The sequence below is a fragment of the Scylla paramamosain genome, chromosome 5 (genome assembly GCF_035594125.1).
Source record: "Scylla paramamosain isolate STU-SP2022 chromosome 5, ASM3559412v1, whole genome shotgun sequence".
In the NCBI taxonomy this organism is placed as follows: Eukaryota; Metazoa; Arthropoda; class Malacostraca; order Decapoda; family Portunidae; genus Scylla; species Scylla paramamosain.
The window spans coordinates 15,942,698-15,961,894 of record NC_087155.1 but is presented as its reverse complement, the minus strand read 5'-3'; the positions used below and the strand labels follow the sequence as shown (position 1 = coordinate 15,961,894).

Below are 19,197 nucleotides of genomic sequence, written 5' to 3'. Positions count from 1 at the left end.
AGTGAAGGACCCTTGCTTCCCTTCCCTCTCCGACGTAGAGGCTCAGAAGTTTAAGGAAACGTATATGAGCACTGATGCTTGAAGTCATCTGTACCTTTCTCTTGGATCTTATGTTCGCTCTTCTTGATGTCATATTTTCATACAGTAGCGTTTCTTCTCTTTTGACACACACACACACACACACACACACACACACACACCCGCTCCAAATTAATGGCCATCTGGCAACCGTAGGGCGGGAGCGCGTTTAAACAGCCAGTCTCCACGCGCGGCTGGCAGTGTGCGGACGGAGCTCAGACACGATAGACCTGTATTGGCTTTTCGTGGCTGCAGACCTCTTGTGTTGTGTTGCAAAAGAATTGGTTTTGGAGCGCGGAATTCTTCAATTTCCGTGGCCGAACGCGTCTTTTGGTGAACCGGTGACTCATTTCTGCTCCGCGTAAGTGATCGTAGAAGTTGGGGTAGTTTGAGAGAAAAAGTGTGGAAAGAAAGTAAACAGTTCATACGTAGATGCTTCACCATAAATTGCAGTGAACCGCGATGAACGCGTAGGCAGGCGAGAGTTTGAATCCACACTGACGCATTCTAACTTCTCGCCGCGAAACTGGCTGTAGAAAGTATTATTGCCTGCTGATGCTTGTTGCCGCCTCCCCTGTAGCTTCATGACACCTCCCCCCCGGCGTAGGTAATGACGGGGTGGAGTGGTTGGCGGGGGTCCCTGTGACGCAGCAAACCACCGACTCGCCATGAACCTCTCGACTCGATGCTTCGACACCTGAGCCACTAATAATTGCAGGTAAGGGAGTGGAAGGGAGATCCTGAGGTAAGAGTGTTTTAATGAAGGGTGTCTCGCGGGGCAGAAAGTGTCTGGTGTACGTAGGTGGTCGTTACTGTATCAGTGTTAGCATTGTAGTGGAAGGTTAGGAGAGAGAGAGAGAGAGAGATTGTTACATGATATTTGTTTCTATTTATTTATCAGTTCAGTGTAATTCAACTGTTATTCACTCACTGCCTTCAGGATCACGTTCTCTCTCTGTGTGTGTGTGTGTGTGGATAGTTTCAGTAGTGGGGTGTTCATCACCAGCTTTAACTTCACCCAGGGCCTCGATCCTTTGAAGTGGTTCGCGCCTGTACGTGGTCGTGTTCTCGTGTGCTGCAGATGGCCAACGCTGCTGCCTCATATTCTTGATAACATTGCTTGCTGCCAGGGAGCTTGGTGAGCTTAAGGGATATGTGCAGTAAGGTAATTAACTTTTACAAAAATTAGTTAGTGTCTTTACTGTGTACACAAGTTAGTCTGCTATGAGATTTTGTGAGAAAAAAAAATAAATAAATGTCTGCGTCATGTAGACTTGAAATGTGCTGAAATGTATGGGAATTGTGCATCGATTTTACAGTATGGAATGCTAACAAAATAAAATCTTTCATTTTAACGAAAAAAAAAAAAAAAAAAAAAAAATGTGGCCCCTTCAGCGGAAATGATTTTATGGTCTAGCTCCAGCTCTCTCTCTCTCTCTCTCTCTCTCTCTCTCTCTCTCTCTCTCTCTCTCTCTCTCTCTCTAAAACTGCGGTAATTTGACTAATTGTATGTATGTATGTATGCATGTATATATGTATGTATGCATGTATATATGTATGCCCTTTCCCCTTCCCTTTGCATCCCCACACGTGTAGGCTTACAGAATATACCATTAATAATTATGTCAAGGGAAGAAAAATGCAGCACTCGTAGGGGAAAAAACTGGTTTATAAATGAAATTAATATAGAAATGCATGAAAATAAAAAAAAATGAAAAATTTCTGCTGCTCATATTTCTACTAATTTTTAGAGATTTAATATATTGCATTTTAACTGTTGCATTGTGATTTCAACTGCTTTCTGCATTCAGTAAGATAAAAAAAACGCAAGAAAAGCCGCGGGAAGCCAGGACCGTGACAGTGATCTCCACCATACATCTTGTATTGATAGTTTAATATGTTTATTACATTTATGGCAGATGATTATTACTTGTCTAACTTCAAAGCCTTGTCACTGCCACCACTTCAACCGAGGTGACTGTTAGCAGCCAGCCAGCCTGCCAGCCAGCCAGCCAGCCCACAATACGTAGACAGAGCCAACGAAACTGTCAAACTGACGTACACGCCACTTAGTGTATATTTATGTTACGTTAGTAAGGCCGTTACTATCCATGAGGTGGCATTATAATTTCAGCTTAATCTCACGTCATATTAGCTTCTCATAACCCTTATATTTATTTTGAGAAACTTGCATTTCACGAGGCGAAGAAGAAGGGTCTGTCGAAATTTCGTTGGGATGCATGTAAAGACAAATCTCGGATTGCTATGGAGAAATTTTTGAGTGATGCGTTATTTTGATTTCCCTCTCGACTTCCATCACTAAAACCTGCAATATTGCTTTAATTCAAATTTGTTGTCGAGATTGCTCAGGATAGCGAAACTTTTTGCCTCGCCTCATATTTCATGGTGTTGGCACACTCTCCGTCAGGGCATATCGGCACCTCTTTTTCACGTGACGCACGACACGCACATGTTTTAATAAGTGCGTGTGTACAGATTATGAGTTTTGATAATAATAATAATAATAATGATAAATATTTTATTCTTACGTAACAATATACATGAAATTTACTTTGTGAGCTCTCAAAAATAAAAAAAAAATAGATAAAAAAAAGAATATATATATATATATATATATATATATATATATATATATATATATATATATATATATATATATATATATATATATATATATATATATATATATATATATATATATATATATATATAGATAGATAGATAGATAGATAGATAGATAGATAGATAGATAGATAGATAGATAGATATACAATTCACGTATTTTATAAACAAGCATTAAAGGAAATATAAAACACAATACGAACTAAAATCTCGAGTTTCAAAATCAACTCTGGCCGTATAGTACCTGAATACATAATCGTACTGTATTATCAAAACTGACGAACAATGATTAAAAAGTTTAACAGAACAAAGTCATTATCTCTAAAAAAAAAAAAAAAGCTGTGTAAAAATTCATCTGTGAAGTTCATACGTTATTTCCCAGCCTCGATCAGTCAGCCAGTGAAAATAACTAGGTATAGTCGACTGATATCTCACATCTGAGTCTATGTAATGCCGGACTCGAGAACCCGCGAGCTGAGGTATATAAACTCTTAGTAGCTATTGGCTATGCTATTATTACATTTCACCCTAGGGAGTTCAGGGTCGTGAGGTATATGACGATGTGGGACAGAGAGAGAGAGAGAGAGAGAGAGAGAGAGAGAGAGAGAGAGAGAGAGAGAGAGAGAGAGAGAGAGAGAGAGAGAGAGAGAGAGAGAGAGAGAGAGAGATGAATGATCAAATGGTAAAAGGGACATGGAATTGCCTGGAATGTGAATGGAATATTGAAGTGAATAAGTCTTGGAAATCTGTGTAATAAAGAAAAAAAGTAATAGTTGTATTGCGCACTAGAAAAAAAGTTTGTGTAATAAGAAAAAAAAAAGTAATAGTTGTATTGCGCATTAGAAAAAGCGTGTAATAAAGGAAAAAAGGTAATAGTGGCATTATACACTAGGGAAAAAGGACGCTTACATTACGAACCAGAAAAAAAAATATTTGTTTTACACTGTACGAAAAAAAGGGCACCGCATTAATACACTTCTTTACTCGGATCTCACTCTTTTTTATACACTTTTATGAACATTTTGATACGTTTTTTCTCTCTCTCGATCCAGTATACACACGAAAAAAGGACTGAATAGTGTGTGTGTTACGGAAAAAATGTAAAGAAAATTTTAAATGTACAAAATTCTTCAGTCTCCTTACTTTTTACTTAACTTTTTCTCTTCTAAATGTTCTAATTTTTCATTGAGAGAGAGAGAGAGAGAGAGAGAGAGAGAGAGAGAGAGAGAGAGAGAGAGAGAGAGAGAGAGAGAGAGACTAATGAACAGTACGTGATACAAGAAATAATTCAAGCATTGAGAGAGGAAAAAAAAAAAAAGACTGACTAAAATTTGTCACTCAGGTCTCACCAACAATATAGTTTTTGGACCAATTCATGAACATTTTGAGCCGCATAATTTTCGCCAAAACAAAGAAGATGTAATGAATAACACATGATTCAGAAAAAAAAAAAGTTAAGCATTATTGAGAAAATCTTTAAGTAACTAAATCTCATTACTCACGTCTTACTATCATTTATTTTCTCACGCACTTAGTTCTTTAATACACATTTTAATTCGCAGCATTCTCGCCAAAGTAAAATAGAAAAGAATGGTGCAGGTAAACACGGTGAGTTATGTGATGCAGTTTAAAAGTCACAATGTTGTTAGTGTCCATCGCGTCGTGACAAATGAGTACTTTCAATCTCTCAAAGGGCTTATTACCCGGAATGCGTTTTGGATGTGGGGTGAAATGAAACACGCCAGCCAGTGATGTCAGCTTTGCATGGATGATTCCGTTGAATTGTTATAGTGTGTGATGATGAAGGGTTATGACACACACACACACACACACACACACACACTCAGCGATAAGTAGATATGTAGGTAACGTAGATATATGATAGATGAAGTTGATAGATACATAGGTAGATAGATTGACATTGATATGCAGATACATAGATTGGTTGATAAAAAAAACGTGGATATATAAGTAGATAAATGCTTAGATAAATACACAGATAAGTAGATGATTAGATAAACATATGCACAAATTGATAGACAAGGTAGATAGACATGCATTTATTTTGAAAAAGCTGCATGCCAACAACATTTGTAAACATGTTTTAAAAAGTATCGCCACATTTCCCACATTTCTCAATTTGGGGCGTTCATTTGTCTGAAATCGAGACCGTCAGAGTTTGCAGTATGAATGAATGGCAAGTCCAGAGAACTTCCCTCATTAAGTCAAAACACATCACCGAAATAAGTAAGCTGCACTGGCTCGGAGTTGGTCGGTGTATTCATCTGAAAATCAATACCTCTTAAACATTAAACGCACTTGAACCAATGAAGCATACGAAACCTCTCTCTCTTGTTTGAGGAGGAGGAGGAGATTGATAATTGTATTGATCCTTCCTTTGTGTTATTTCTACCAATAGCATGTCAATGGGCATGGCGAGAAAAAAAATGTACGGATACTCACAATACATACGCTCGTATTCTTAAATGCTTTGTTCTCTCATCACGACTGTTTTTAAAGGCCATAGAGATGATTAGTCCGGTTTTCATGGATGTTTTTTCCCCATCGATAATGTAGAATTCTTACTAATCTATCACTGGAGATCACGGAAACGCCACTGAAAGCCCTTGTAGCTTCCTTACGAGCCTGTTGAATATAGTGGAGATAAAGCGACAATATGTTTAATTAAAAATACGGTCCATAGAGTGACTCCTTACCTACAAACTGCTTTGGGGGCTAGGTGAGGGGCGAAGGTCTCGAGTGAATATCCGACTCAGTAATAGCTCGTTGTTTATTCATGTTGCTTTGAATTATTCAGCTAAAAAAGGTCTTACGAGGAAACAGCGGAATCATGCGTCAGTTTAATGCCACGAAGGGGGTTCTAAGACGCGACGCACTGACTCCTACCCTGCCGTAAACTCCAGGTCTTGGGGAGAAATTGAGTGGCGAAGAGTGTAAAAATTATAAAAATTACACCATAAACTCCCAGAGAAAAATGTTCACGAGGGTACAGGCGCCGGGGGAGAGTGAGTGTGTTGGAACCGACGGTGCCTTGAGGAGGGGTTCAGAGGAGGGGCCCAGCTCAGGTCATGGCTCAGGTGGTGTTAATCCAACCGCGTCAGTGAGGGTACGAGTGGCGTGTCATCTGAGCATTACCTCGCCTCACTCACCAGCTGGGACCCGTCACTCCCTGCTAGATTCACACGGTAATTCCAGGGAGTTCAAGGTCAGTGGAGACAGTAGCACCGTTTTTCATATCTTTAATGGGAATGTATTCGTGTTGCAATGGTTAACAGGTGTGATGAGCGGTGCGAGGTGTGAAGAGCTGATGGTGGGTGGCAGCAAATTAGTTTCTTAATTAGCTAGACACGTACGGAGTTGAGGGTTTGATAATGATAATGATGATGTCTTGGTGGTGGTGGTGGTGGTAGTGGTGGTGGAAACATCCTGATTCCTTGGGGCTTCAGATCGATGCAAGGAAATAGGAAGACGAACGAGAACTGGTTTTGTGTGTGTGTGTGTGTGTGTGTGTGTGTGTGTGTGTGTGTGTGTGTGTGTGTGTGTGTGTGTGTGTCCCCGCGCGCTTGCTCGCTAGCACCCACCCCCCGACACACACACACACATACGTAGTTTAAACACACAAGTATGTCTAAACACACACATTTGTTTTTATGTGGCTTCAGTGGAGGTGCGAAGCCGTGACAAAGGTTGACGAAGCCATAATGCTCCCGGAAGATCTTGGAGGTATCCGGCGTCTTTGTCCATCGCCTTATCGGGTCATCCCTCCAGCAGCGCGCAGCGTCCGTGGTTTATCTTCCTTGGGTCGCTGGCCTGCTGGTGGCACTCAGAATGTTCCTCGTGCGGTGGACACCACTGCGCCGCCAGATTAATCTCCTCTCAAGGCTACTAACTGTTTCTTTTTTCAGCGTTTGAATATTTTTATGCTTTACGATCATTTTTAATTTTACTAATGGTAGCTATCAACGATTCTGACGCTTTCACCAGCAATCACGTGATGGACGCAGTAAATGAGGTGTCGCTGCGGTGTCATGGGATCGCACTGGTGGTGGTGGTGGTGGTGTTGGTGGTGGTTGTGGTGGAGACGGGAGCAGCTGTGCGGTGTGGACGGCAGCTTTATGCCAGGAGACTATTTCCCACTGGGAGGAAAAACGGGCGTCCGCTGCCATACCTGTGCGGCGGAGTGGGCGTGGTTGGGCGGCGCAGACTGCATCACGCCTCACACATCCCACACCTGAGCTGTTTGCGAATCAAATAATTCAGTAATTGTTATATTCATTCGCTTACTCGGTTTTTATTTTGTGAACTTATTTATATTGTTCTGTGATGTGAGGGAACGAACAAGTGTACAACAATATGCAGTGCTTTGTTGTGAGAAAGACCTGCAGTTGTGTGTGTGTGTATGAGAGAGAGAGAGAGAGAGAGAGAGAGAGAGAGAGAGAGAGAGAGAGAGAGAGAGAGAGAGAGAGAGAGAGAGAGAGGAAACCAAATTACGAATCAGTGCACGTCAGTTGCAGGCTGAGACTTGAAAGGAAGCCTAACAAAACACTTCAACTTTCCCTCCATGAAGCACCAAAATTTACATGCGTATGGCGAACACAATGTCTGAAGAGTATATCTGGAGACTTAAGAAGATGTGATCATGAATAAGTAAATGAAAAAAATAAAAAGATTAAGGTAAATAGATAGAAGTGAATCGGCAAGGAAAAGAGTAAATGAAATATAAAAATCTACCCAAAATCGTCAAATATCAGTTATTTATTTATCAGGAAAGAATACCAAACACAGTGCCTGGAAAGTACAAATGGAAACTTAAGAAAATACAATCATGAATAGACAAATTAAAAAAAAAAATAATGCGATGAAGATAAATAGATCAATAGAAAAATAATTAACAAGGAAAAGATAAAATAAAATATGAAAACATAAAAAAACTCCCAAAATATTAGTGATCAAGGTTTAATGATGAGTAGGTAGATAAACCACAATAATGAAAATGACGAAACAAAGTAAAAACACTAAAATATCGTAAAACACCACCAATTTAGATAAAGGGAGATTACGGGAGGATATGGAAAATATTAATGATTTCAATACAGACCACGGAAGACCGAAAACATCAATTATATGAAAAGAAAAACAAAATCGAATGATCAGAATAATACAGTAAAGAATAAAACATAAATTCAGATAAAGGGAGAATAAAAAAGATAAGTATTATTGATCATAAAGAAGGAAGAATACAAAAGAGAATAATCACAATGGGTAAAAAAAAACAAATACTGACAATACGTCGAAAAAATTACTGATTATAAAGAAGAAAGAATACAAAAGCGAACATTCACAACAAAGCATTTTTTTCACGAGGCCTTCCAATCTTTGTCGTTTCTAGTGAGCCAGTGAAGACTAAGTAAGGAGTAAAAAAGTGTGAAGGCTATAAAGAGTAAAAAATTGTCAGCATTATGTGAAAAATTGTTACGAACCAGAGAAAACCAACATTTCTTTTCACGAGTCCTGTAGTCTATGTATCGTTCTCAGTGACCAAGTGAAGACAGAGTAAAAAATGATTAAGGCAAGAGTAAAAAATGGTAAAGACTGAGTAAGGAACTGCCAGGAACCAGTTAAAAAAAAAGAACCTTTCTTTTCACGCGGTCTTGTAGTCTTTCTATCGTTCCTATTGACCGAGTGAAACTAAGTACAGAATTAAAGGATGAAGTAGGGTAAAAAAAAAAAAAAATAATGTAAAGACTGAGTAAGGAACAGCCATGAACCAGTAAGAAGAATCCGACATTTCTTTCCATGAGGTCTTATAGTCTTTCTATCTCCCCTAGTGACCCAGTAACACGCAGCCAGGAGGGGGTGTCGGGTATATTAGATTAGGGGCGCAAGTCTTAAGCTGCCAGCACACCAGGAAGTGAAGGTCACGTGTCCACTGCTTCATACTCAAGGCCGTGACCTTTGTTAACTTAAAAACCCGATGGCTGAGCTTGAAACTTCGTGCCGGAAGGGCAGTAATGAGCGCCTGCTGTCCTTGTTATGTTTGCTTATTATTTTTTTTTCTTTTATGCCGTCATTTTACTGACTTTTACTACTACTACTACTACTACTACTACTACTAATTCTGCTGGTACTACTACTACTACTGGTACTACTACTACTACTACTACTACTTCTACCAGCACAACTACAATAACAACAACCAAAACACCATCACTACCACCACAAAAATAACAACAACAACAACAAGAACAACAACAACAACAACTACTACTACTACTATTACTATACTACTACTACTACTACTACTACTGGTGCTGCTGCTTTTAGGGGAAAATAAATGTTTAATCAAACGAATGTTAATGGGGAGACATTTGATGGTGCAGGATTTCCATAATGAAAACACACTGTTATTATGGTAAAGGGTTCCTAAAGCTGATAATGACGATGCATGGCTGTAGTAGTAGTGATGGTGGTGGTGGTTGTTGTGGTGGTAGTAGTAGTAGTATTGGTGGTAGTTGTAGTAGTAGTAGTAGCAGTAGTAGTTGTAATAATACCACCACCACCACCATTATTATTATTATTATTACTATTATTATTATTATTATTATTATTATTATTTTATTATTATTATTATTTATTTTTATCGTCATTATCATCACCATTACCTATAATTATTAGCCTGCGATACCGATATATACTAATCATTATCAGCAGGGTTATTATTAGTATTTTGTATGTATTTTAATTACAACTGTGTTTTGTATTTTACCTCTCCGTTAACACCAATGTTCTCTGTATTACCTCACCTTGGCTGACAGTAACCAGGTACTACTCTAACCAGTCCTATGAAGGGTCTGGGGGGAGTCATTGTCTTTGTCCTCAGGATGGAAAGGACTCGTGGGTGCTGCAGGGAACTTCATCATTACATAGCGTGAGGTGTATTAACAGTCTCATTGTACGTGTACAGGTGCGTGTCGAAGTGAAGTACGTACTGATTCCCTAACATTTCATCAGGCTTAATAAGGTCATTATAAGCACTAACTCCTCCTTCCAACCTCTCATTACGTTAAAAAGAACAGCGAGTTGTTCTTTGTGCAATGGTGAATTTGTTTTTAGACAACGTTTCAGGAATGTTTGATAACAGCCGTATTGATGCTTACAGTACCTTTCTCTTGGCTGTCGATCTCCAACATATATTTCGTGGTTGTTTAAAGCAGGCATGATTCCGCAGTAAGTAATCAGGGAACATTGCGCGGCCACCCTCGCCATGGCTGGGTTTATGACCTGATCGATTTGTAATTCCATAATTAGTTACTCCTAACTTGCCCCCTCTCCCGACCTTTTTTTTTTTTCTTTTTTTTTTTTCTTGGTTTCTTTGTCCTGAACGAAGAAAACGTCACCAATTCTCAGAGCAAATTTCTGGATCGTGTGCAATGTTTTTTCAGCACTTTTGCACTGTGTACCGTGTCATGCAAATACAATTATAAATTACGATTATAAATTACGAAGCAGTGGGCTCCCCTTAAAAAAAAAAAAGCAACAGTCAGTGAGAAAAGTTGATAAAACTCTTTCATGCACGATTTCATTATAGGTAGCTAATTGTCTTCTATGAAGTTTATTTTTTCCGCAAATTGTTCTTTACCGAATGTCATCGTAAAGACAGTTTTTTTTTTTTTTTTCTGGCCACAGCATTGTTATTGTTATTATTATTTTGAGGTTTATAATTATTAAGAGATGGACGCACGCATACAGATTACCTGATTCCGAGTGTGGGAGGCCGCACCCCCTCCTCGTGCCCTCGGTGGCCTTATTTTCATTAAATAAATGTTGGTTCAGTGACTTCATGTTCACCATTTCGTGGAATCATCCTTCGCTTTCACTGAAAAAATAAGAGCACAGTATCTTTTAAGTTCTGAAAACATTTGAAAAAATTGTCATAGTTATTTTCCTTATCATGTCGTAGAAAAATATTTATACTTAATCTTTTCCTGCAAGAATAAAAACATGAAACGTTGTTTGAAATAATTACACGCTTTCTATCTTTCCCACTTTAATCTTTTTTTAAAATCTGTTTCACATAGACGGATGCACATTATATATTATCTATTGCCCACATAAAGCAGAAAAAAGTCTAAAGGCGATACTTGGCCTAGTTTTATAGTAAGAAGAAAGCCGTTTTCAAATTCATAAAGGTTTACGTGCATCATTGTTTATGAGAAACACTTGGCGCTGCTCTAGCGACCTTAGATTCCGATTTGGCAGGTGCTGAGAGAAGAGTGCCACGCGTCTAGTGTACAAAATATTGCGTGGACAGTTGTGAGCCATGGGGCGAGTTCTTATTGCTCGTGCGCAGCGACTGATGGAAATGTCTTAATTTATTTTATTTTAATTTTGTGCGTCTTTTATTTTTTTTGTTCCTGCTTCATCCAGGCACTAAATGAAATGGTTGAGACGAAAATAAAAAGAAAAACCTTTCCTGGAGACATCTGGTGATAAAAAGATGTGTCCCTTTCGGTAAGAACAGAGGAAACACACACACACACGCACACACACGAGGTAGTGGCGAGGTAGTGCATGGTGTATTCTCTAAAATATCACAGACGAGAATAGTTACATGAAAGTGCATTAACGTGATAGTCGGAACTGGTGCATTGCGTAGCTGATCGTCATAATAATAGTGAAACAGTATTATAATATATAGTGACCTCTGCTGGAGCAATTTTGAATTCACGCATTGTGTTGATCAGTCGTGGTAAAGAAGGATGTGTGAATTTTTGCGTGTGAGGCAGCAAACATCAAAGTCAAAGCATGGAATAATATAAGAACATAAGAAGCCATGGGAAGCTACATGTGGTAGGCCTACACGTGGCAGTCCTTGTCGTTCTGGCAAGGTGTTTTGATGATGAGTCTACATATTAACTTATTACATGAGAACTAACTGGTATGAGACCAATTCTGCTCTCCTGTAGTAAGCACACATCCCCGACCTACCTCTTTTCCCATGCTTACAAAGTTCTGAGACAACTCCTTGACTTAAGGCCTACCTCTGCTCGCTGCCAGGTGAACGCAACGTACGCACGGTATGAAAGGAGACGAACCCAATTACCAGTACATGAAAGGAGATAAATCCAATTTGTCTCCGCCCTCCGCCCCTTCGTTGCTGCGGTGCCTAGAATCAATCAGTCAATTATCTCCGCCCAGACTAGGTTTCAAAGCCGGCACCTTCTGCGTATGGGCTGAGCGTGCTGACTGCCACACTACTGAGCTAGTTATAATGAGGACGATAATAATGGTGATGTCAATGATACTGGTAATGGTAGTAATAGTAATAGTAGTAGTAGCAGTAGTAGTAGTAGTAGTAGTAATAATAATAATAATAATAATATAACAATAATAATAATGATAATAATGTTACTACTACCAGGCAATAACAATAACACTACTCACACCACACAGCGTACACATAATAGATATTCTTGCATAACACGAGCCACAAGCTACAAGATTACATAAACATACACCATAACACTATTGTCCCTTCTCGCCACCAGCAGTAGTAATAATGAACAGCCTTGAGGAAAGATTGCTGGGAGCTTTTTTACCTGGTTACCACTGATTCTCTCTCTCTCTCTCTCTCTCTCTCTCTCTCTCTCTCTCTCTCTCTCTCTCTCTCTCTCTCTCATTTCGTATACAAGTAGGTCTTACGTCACTATCCCCTTGCCAAGTAATTATTTATGTACATGACCAGAAGTATTGTTTTTGAACCCTCCTGATCGACTTACAGATCGTGGCGTGAGTGTGTTTTTTTCCTGAAGTATCTCGGTGGATTTAAAAGTGCTTAGACGGATAAAGTGAAACTGCTGGAGAAAGAAATGGAGAGGAACTGAAATGGGGGCTTGAGGGTAAAATATTCGTAATACAAACGGGCGTCAGGAACAGTGTCGGAAACTATACAGATGTTAAAGAAGAGTGTTAGGTTGGTTCTGAAGGTGCTTAAACGAATAAAATGAAATGGTTGCAGAAGGAAACAGAGAGGTGAAATGGTGGAGTGAAATAATGATAAAATATTCAGAATACAAAAAGGGTGCCAAGAAAAAAAAAATGCTGGAAACTGTATAGGTGTTAGCGAAAAAAAAAATTGCTTCGATGGATGAAATGAAACAACTGGAGGAGAAAACAATGGAGAGGAAATGAAATGGAGGTCTGAAGATAAAAATATTCAGAATACAGAAGAATGTCAGAAAAAAAAAGCTGAAATTATACAAGTGTTAGAGAGAATTTTATCGGTCAGTTTAAACTTAGATGAATAAAACTAAACGACTAGAGAACAAAATAAAGAACTAAAATGGTGGCGCGGAGATGAAATATTCATAATGCAAAAGGGGTGTCAAGAAAGAGAAAATAGATGGCAGATACTATAAGAAAGAGAAAATAGATGGCAGATACTATAAAGGTGGTAGAGAAAAATATTTCGGTGATGTGAAGGTATTTGGACGAATAAAATGAAACAGTTCGAAAAGAAAATAGGGAGGAACAATAACGGTGGCGTGAAGTAATGATAAAATATTCAGAGAAGAGAGGGACGTCGGGGAAAAAAAAAAGTAAATGCCGGAAACTGTACAGGTGTTAGAGAAAAAGGGGATGACAGAAAAAAAAAAAGAAACAAAGGTGAGGTAACAGACATATGTTGTGTTCCCTGCCATGTAGTCTTGTATCAGTATCCCTGGCAGCAGAGGGTTGTCCATCTAAACAAAAACATGTATCCACACGCTCTGCAAGCACCACAAACTACACAGTCCAATGCCGCTTGCTTGGGTCAACTCAAAGACAACTAAACGGATATAGCTTACATTTCCTGCCCTGTAGTTTTATCACTGTCTCGGGAAGCAGAGGCTCATCTATCAGTACTAAAACAGAGCCACATACCTTCCCAACACCACAATCTCCACAGTTCAATGCTGCGTGGGTCAACCCAACGATGACGTAAAAGACTTAGGTTGCGTTTCCTGCCTTGTACTCTTACTAGTGTCTCGGGAAGTGGAGGGTAGTCTATCTGTATTAAAACTGAGCCATATACATTCTCAACACCCCAAACTCCACAGTCTAATGCCACTTGCTTGAGTCAGCTCAAAGACCACGAAACAGACATAGGTCGTGCTTCCTGCCACGTGGTCTTATCAGTATCCTGGGCAGCAGAAATTCGTCGATCTATATAAAAACACATATCTATGCAATTTCCCAACACCACAAACTCACAGTCCAATGCTGCGTAAGTCAACTTCACATTTATTTTCCATCTACGTGATTACTAACGAACCGAATAAAAAAAAAAAAAATAAATAAAAAAGGGCTCCATTCTGATGATGATTACAATCCTGTCACAAATGATGTTATTGCATTTTGTAATTAAATCTGACCGCAGCGGAGGGCAGCGAGGGGCAGAGAGGAAGGGTCGCAAGGGACGCTTTGTGACAGTTGTGTGGTTTTGATTGGGCTTTGCAATTCCTGGTAAATATTTGCGTACATTCCTTGGATAGTGGAGTTTCATGGTGGATTTATTTTTAGCCGTTTACTGTCTGTTCAGCTTTTATCGTTCTTTGGAAGCATCGATTTATTTACTTGTTTATTTATTTATTTATTTTTAGATGCGCAGTAAGACCCCGTTGTTTTCTTTCTTTGTGTGTGTGTGTGTGTGTGTGTGTGGGCGGGTGGTTGTGTCTCCCAGCAGACCACAACGATGCCTCATCCATTATTGCCGCGACAGCGTCAGAGAAAACAATGATGAGATGAAGACTTTCTTTGAGATGCAGACATTCTTTGCCTGACGTCCAATTTTTCTGCGAATCGAGGCCGAACATGATCCTCTGACGCTTGCATTTTCTGGCACACACATACCGCCCCCTCCCCAAACACACACACACACACACACACACACACACACACACACACACACACACACACACACACACACACACACACTTAAACGTGCGCACTAAAATCGTAAACTTTACATCTTCTCTTTTCAGTTCGCAGAAAAATCGTGGTTTGTTACTCTGAGAAGTGTTTCTCTCTCTCTCTCTCTCTCTCTCTCTCTCTCTCTCTCTCTCTCTCTCTCTCTCTCTCTCTCTCTCTCTCTCTCTCTCTCTCTCTCTCTCTCTCTCTCTCTCTCTCTCTCTGTGTGTGTGTGTGTGTGTGTTATTATGGTCAAACCTCTCCACACACAAGTCTTATTCATGTTTTATTTATAAGTCATCTATATGCAGCATTGCTGTATGTATAATGCGGGGAAGACAGACGGTGGTGATTGTAATTGTAGCACTAGCATTAGTAGTAGTATTAGTATTAGCGGAGGTGGTTGCGATGCGATGACAAGAGAGGATGGTAGTTGTGGTGGTGGTGATGGTGATAGTCTTGGTGGTGGTGATGGTGATAATCATGGTGGTGGTAGTGCTTTGTTATTCTAGTCAAGAGCAATAGTGAAAGGAACAGAAGTACGTATCGATGACTAATAAATAGAGCAAGCAATATGATAACTCATAACAAATGCAATACGAGTCTATTAATTACCCTGACAACTAAAAACACTGCACGTAGATGCGCCAGTGCACTAATAAAATAATACGGAAATCAATTAGTTAGTCACTGTGTTGCTCTAGGGATAACTAATACATTAATTATCCCAGTGACTGTGGTGCAGTGGCAACCATATCTGGCTACGAGTCTGTGAGCCATGATTCGAATTCAACTCGCGGCAGTCGGCTAACAGCTCACCCAGTTGTTCATTCTTCCTTCGCGTGGGTCGATAAACGGTTAACTGGTGAAAGCTGAGTAAGGTAAACTGTGGGAAACCGGATATCACAGCAGCCTTGTGTCCCGGAGTAAGGATGCCATTCACCACAGGCTCACAAGAACAATTAAACTTTTACCTGTCACCAGCAGTTGGTTATAAGCTCTGTTATAAATATTCACTAGACGTAAAAAAGAAAGAAAAAAAAAAGAGAGAGAAAAGAGGTACTAGATACAAAGGCGTCAGGAAAAGAAATAACAGCGTGAAAGTAGTAATGAAAGAATGTGGGAAAGGAAAATGGAGTAAAAGGAAAGAAAGAGAGGAAAAGAAAAAAAAAGCAAGGTGAGAAAAGTGAAAGAAGAAAGGAAAAGTAAAGGAAACGGAAGGAGAGAAACATATAAATATAAAAAAAAAAATGAAGATGAAAGAGGGAAGGGAAGACAAGGTGAAAATAAAAAGAAACTGAAGGGAAAGGAAGAGAAAGGAAGAGATAGGAAGAGAAAGGAAGAGAAAAGAGAGTCAGAAAGCGTGCCTTGCCACAGCCTGGACGGAGGGCGAGGCAGGCGAGGGGAGGTAGGCGAGGCAGGCGAGGCAGAAGGTGACACTTGTTGCTGGACGTGCAGTGAGGCGGAAGGGAAGGAAAAGTTACTTGAGTATGGCCATGTATTTTTCCTCCAAACCCTTCCTCTCTTATTTTTTTTCTATCTTTTTTACTTTCTCACCACTTCCTGTTTGTATGTGTGTGTGTGTGTGTGTGTGTGTGTGTGTGTGTGTGTGTGTGAGAAAGATAAGTAGTTACAGGTATATACATATTTATGGTTCATCACTGTCATTAATTATTTGCTTATTCATTGGCATTTATTATTCATTTATTCCTCAGTCCCTTTCTCCATTGTCGCGCGCCGTGACCGCCAGCGAGCCACGCGATAATGCCGACACAAAGGATCACAGAACTCGGGATTTGTGGAGAGAAGGCAGCTTTTGTTTTCAGAGTTGCACGCTTTCCTTTGATATTTCGCCTTTCTCTCTCTCTCTCTCTCTCTCTCTCTCTCTCTCTCTCTCTCTCTCTCTCTCTCTCTCTCTCTCTCTCTCTCTCTCTCTCTCTCTCTCTCTCACAGTGGAACAAAGTAAGAGAATGAGAATATTGGATGTCACTCAATGTTTCCCTTCCCCAGGCGCCACTCCGCTGCCAGACGCACGAGTTCACACCTCGCCAGCACGCGACACTCGTCATGTTTACTCGGTGATTGGCGCCGTGCAGGTTTCTCGAAGCATTCAATCAACACTGAAAGCAAGGAAGCGAGAGAAATATTGAACTGAGAGTGAAAAAAAAATATCAAAGAAATTAAATGAAATGCGAGCAGTTTTAATTGATGGAATGTTTAGTGTTACGTACCTTTGAGGTCTAAATTGGAAAGTGAAAAAGGCGACTGTTGAATATCTTTGTGTTACATTCCTTTGTATTCTTAAGTGTTTCAATATCCAGCCTCGATTACTTTTAGTGGGGTTATTGGGGTCCTAAAAGGTGTTTTCATGGTTCCAGTGAGACACGTAATCCAGTATGATATAATTCTTGTGTGACATTCCTTCGTATTCTTAAAATGTTTCGGCGCCTTAACTTAATTGGCGTGTTTTTTGTAGTTCTAGTGCCAGTTTAACGAGTATTTTATATTGGTAGTATGAAAAGCATCAACGTGAAACCAGTATGATATATTTCTTGTGTGACTTTCCTTCGGCGCCTTAACTTAATTGGGGGGTTTTTCATGCTTCCACTGATAGCTTTACAAGAATTATACATTGTAAGTAGGGAAGAAATATCCATGCGAGTCCACATAATCATCCTTGTGGCCTATGAAAGAACAGTCCATAAAGAAATGAAAACGTGTAAGAATATGAGACTTTATGTGATTTTGTCAGGAAGAGATATGTAGTAGGTACGTTTGTATATCTATTTCAGTGGCTGGTTGTTGCATCTTGTCCTCTGTAGCGTTATATAACTTTGTTGTTGTGGAGCCAAACTTTCAGTCAGTCAGAGTTGCATCTCGTGGGACAGTGAATATCAACCCAAGATAACGTTTTATTCTCTCTCTTTCTGTAGTTTTATTTTTAAAGCCAGTAGGAGTTTTTATTTACTGAGATGGTTTTTCATCGGTGCAGATATATTTTCGTATTCCATCTTTCTCTCTCTCTCTCTCTCTCTCTCTCTCTCTCTTTCTCTCTCTCTCTCTCTCTCTCTCTCTCTCTCTCTCTCTCTCTCTCTCTCTCTCTCTCTCTCTCTCTCTCTCTCTCTCTCTCTCTCGTATTGCACATGACTGTCCACCATTCCATTTCAATTAAACAAACAGTAATTTCTTTTTTTTTTTTCTCTCTCTCATGGTAGAAGTAATTGGCTGACAAACAAACTCGCTGGTCAATGTGAGGAAGCTTCGTTTGTGTCATATTCTGTTACGGCACAAACAAATAAAAAAAAAAGCGAAAAAAAATGAATTGGACTTGAAAACATATTACTCGTAGCTGTTCCGGGCGTGTCCTGCTCTGTACAAGTAGCACACCTAGCTCTCTATTTCCTTTCGTTACATCGCTTTTCTTCTGTTTTGATATGTTGATTGCGTTTGTGGCGTGGATCGGATGGAAAATGGTTATCGTGGTCGGAGATAGGATGTTATGAAAGGTTTTCTTTTGTGTGTACGCTGGCTAGTTGTGGTGGTGGGCGTATGCATGATAGGTAATACTGAGTGTGCTTCTTACGTGGGTGGGTAGTGCAGTTAACGTCATGCGGATGGGAAGTGGTAGTAAGAGATAAGAGATATTTGCGTGGGAGAGGAAAATGTTTAGTGGAAGCGTAAGAGATATTTGCGTGGGAGAGGAAAATGTTTAGTGGAAGCGTCTATGTGCTCTTGGGGTGAATGAGAAAGTATATGCGTGTTAGGAGAAGAAATAGAACCAGACAGAGGTTATATTCGGCGTGGAATATTAAAATTGCAAATGTTAATCGTCTCATAAAGCGTAGTTAAATTAGAGTTAGAATATGATTAGTTAGAAACGGTAACATGTATAAAGCGAATTTTGTGAGGAAACAAGAAAATTCAGTATAATATAAGTTAGCAGAAGGAGAGGAACATGTAACGGGGAATAAATGACTCTCCTGAGTGAGATAGTAAGAAGTAAGATATTTTTGCGTGAGAAGAAAATATTTAGCCGAAGAGACTGTGTGTTCCTGGGGAGAAGAGGAGTGAGTAAATATGTGTTGAGAAAGAAAATAAAACTAGGCAGTGGTTATATTTGAAGTGGAAAAAAAAGTTAAGTTTGAAATGTCTTATAAAGCGAAACTGAATAAGAGTTAAAATATAATTAAAGAAGGTAACAAACATAAAGCGAATCTTTCAAGGAAACAAGAGAATGCAGTATGATCAAACTTAAATGTAGGAAAAGAACATGTAACAGTGAATAAATGACTGCCCTGAGTGAGTGAACAAGAGTAAGGGAATAGATCGAGTGTTTGTTTGTGGAAGAGTCGCGTGTGAAGAAGACGAAGTGGCTCCTTGTTATTGTGTTGAACAGAAAACGTGAGAGCCTGGGGAGTTTTTCTTTTCCCTTCCTGATGGGGTGACTAAACAAAATGAGGGAAGTGTATAAATGAAGGGAATAGATTTAGCAAGGAGAAGGTAAGT

At 39.6% G+C, this 19,197-nt stretch overlaps 1 protein-coding gene across 3 annotated transcripts in view; it reads left to right on the top strand.

Moving 5' to 3' along the window:
- The first annotated feature begins 256 nt into the window (after positions 1 to 256).
- LOC135100586 (arrestin homolog) overlaps positions 257 to 19,197 on the top strand; it is a 178,385-nt gene continuing 159,444 nt past the window's right edge. For 2 of the 3 annotated variants that reach the window (XM_064003624.1, XM_064003626.1), the window contains exon 1: positions 257 to 439. The gene's annotated coding sequence lies outside the window, so the exon portion shown is untranslated. Of the gene's footprint in view, positions 797 to 19,197 lie in introns of all 3 variants that reach the window. The other variant, XM_064003625.1, reaches the window with a different exon arrangement.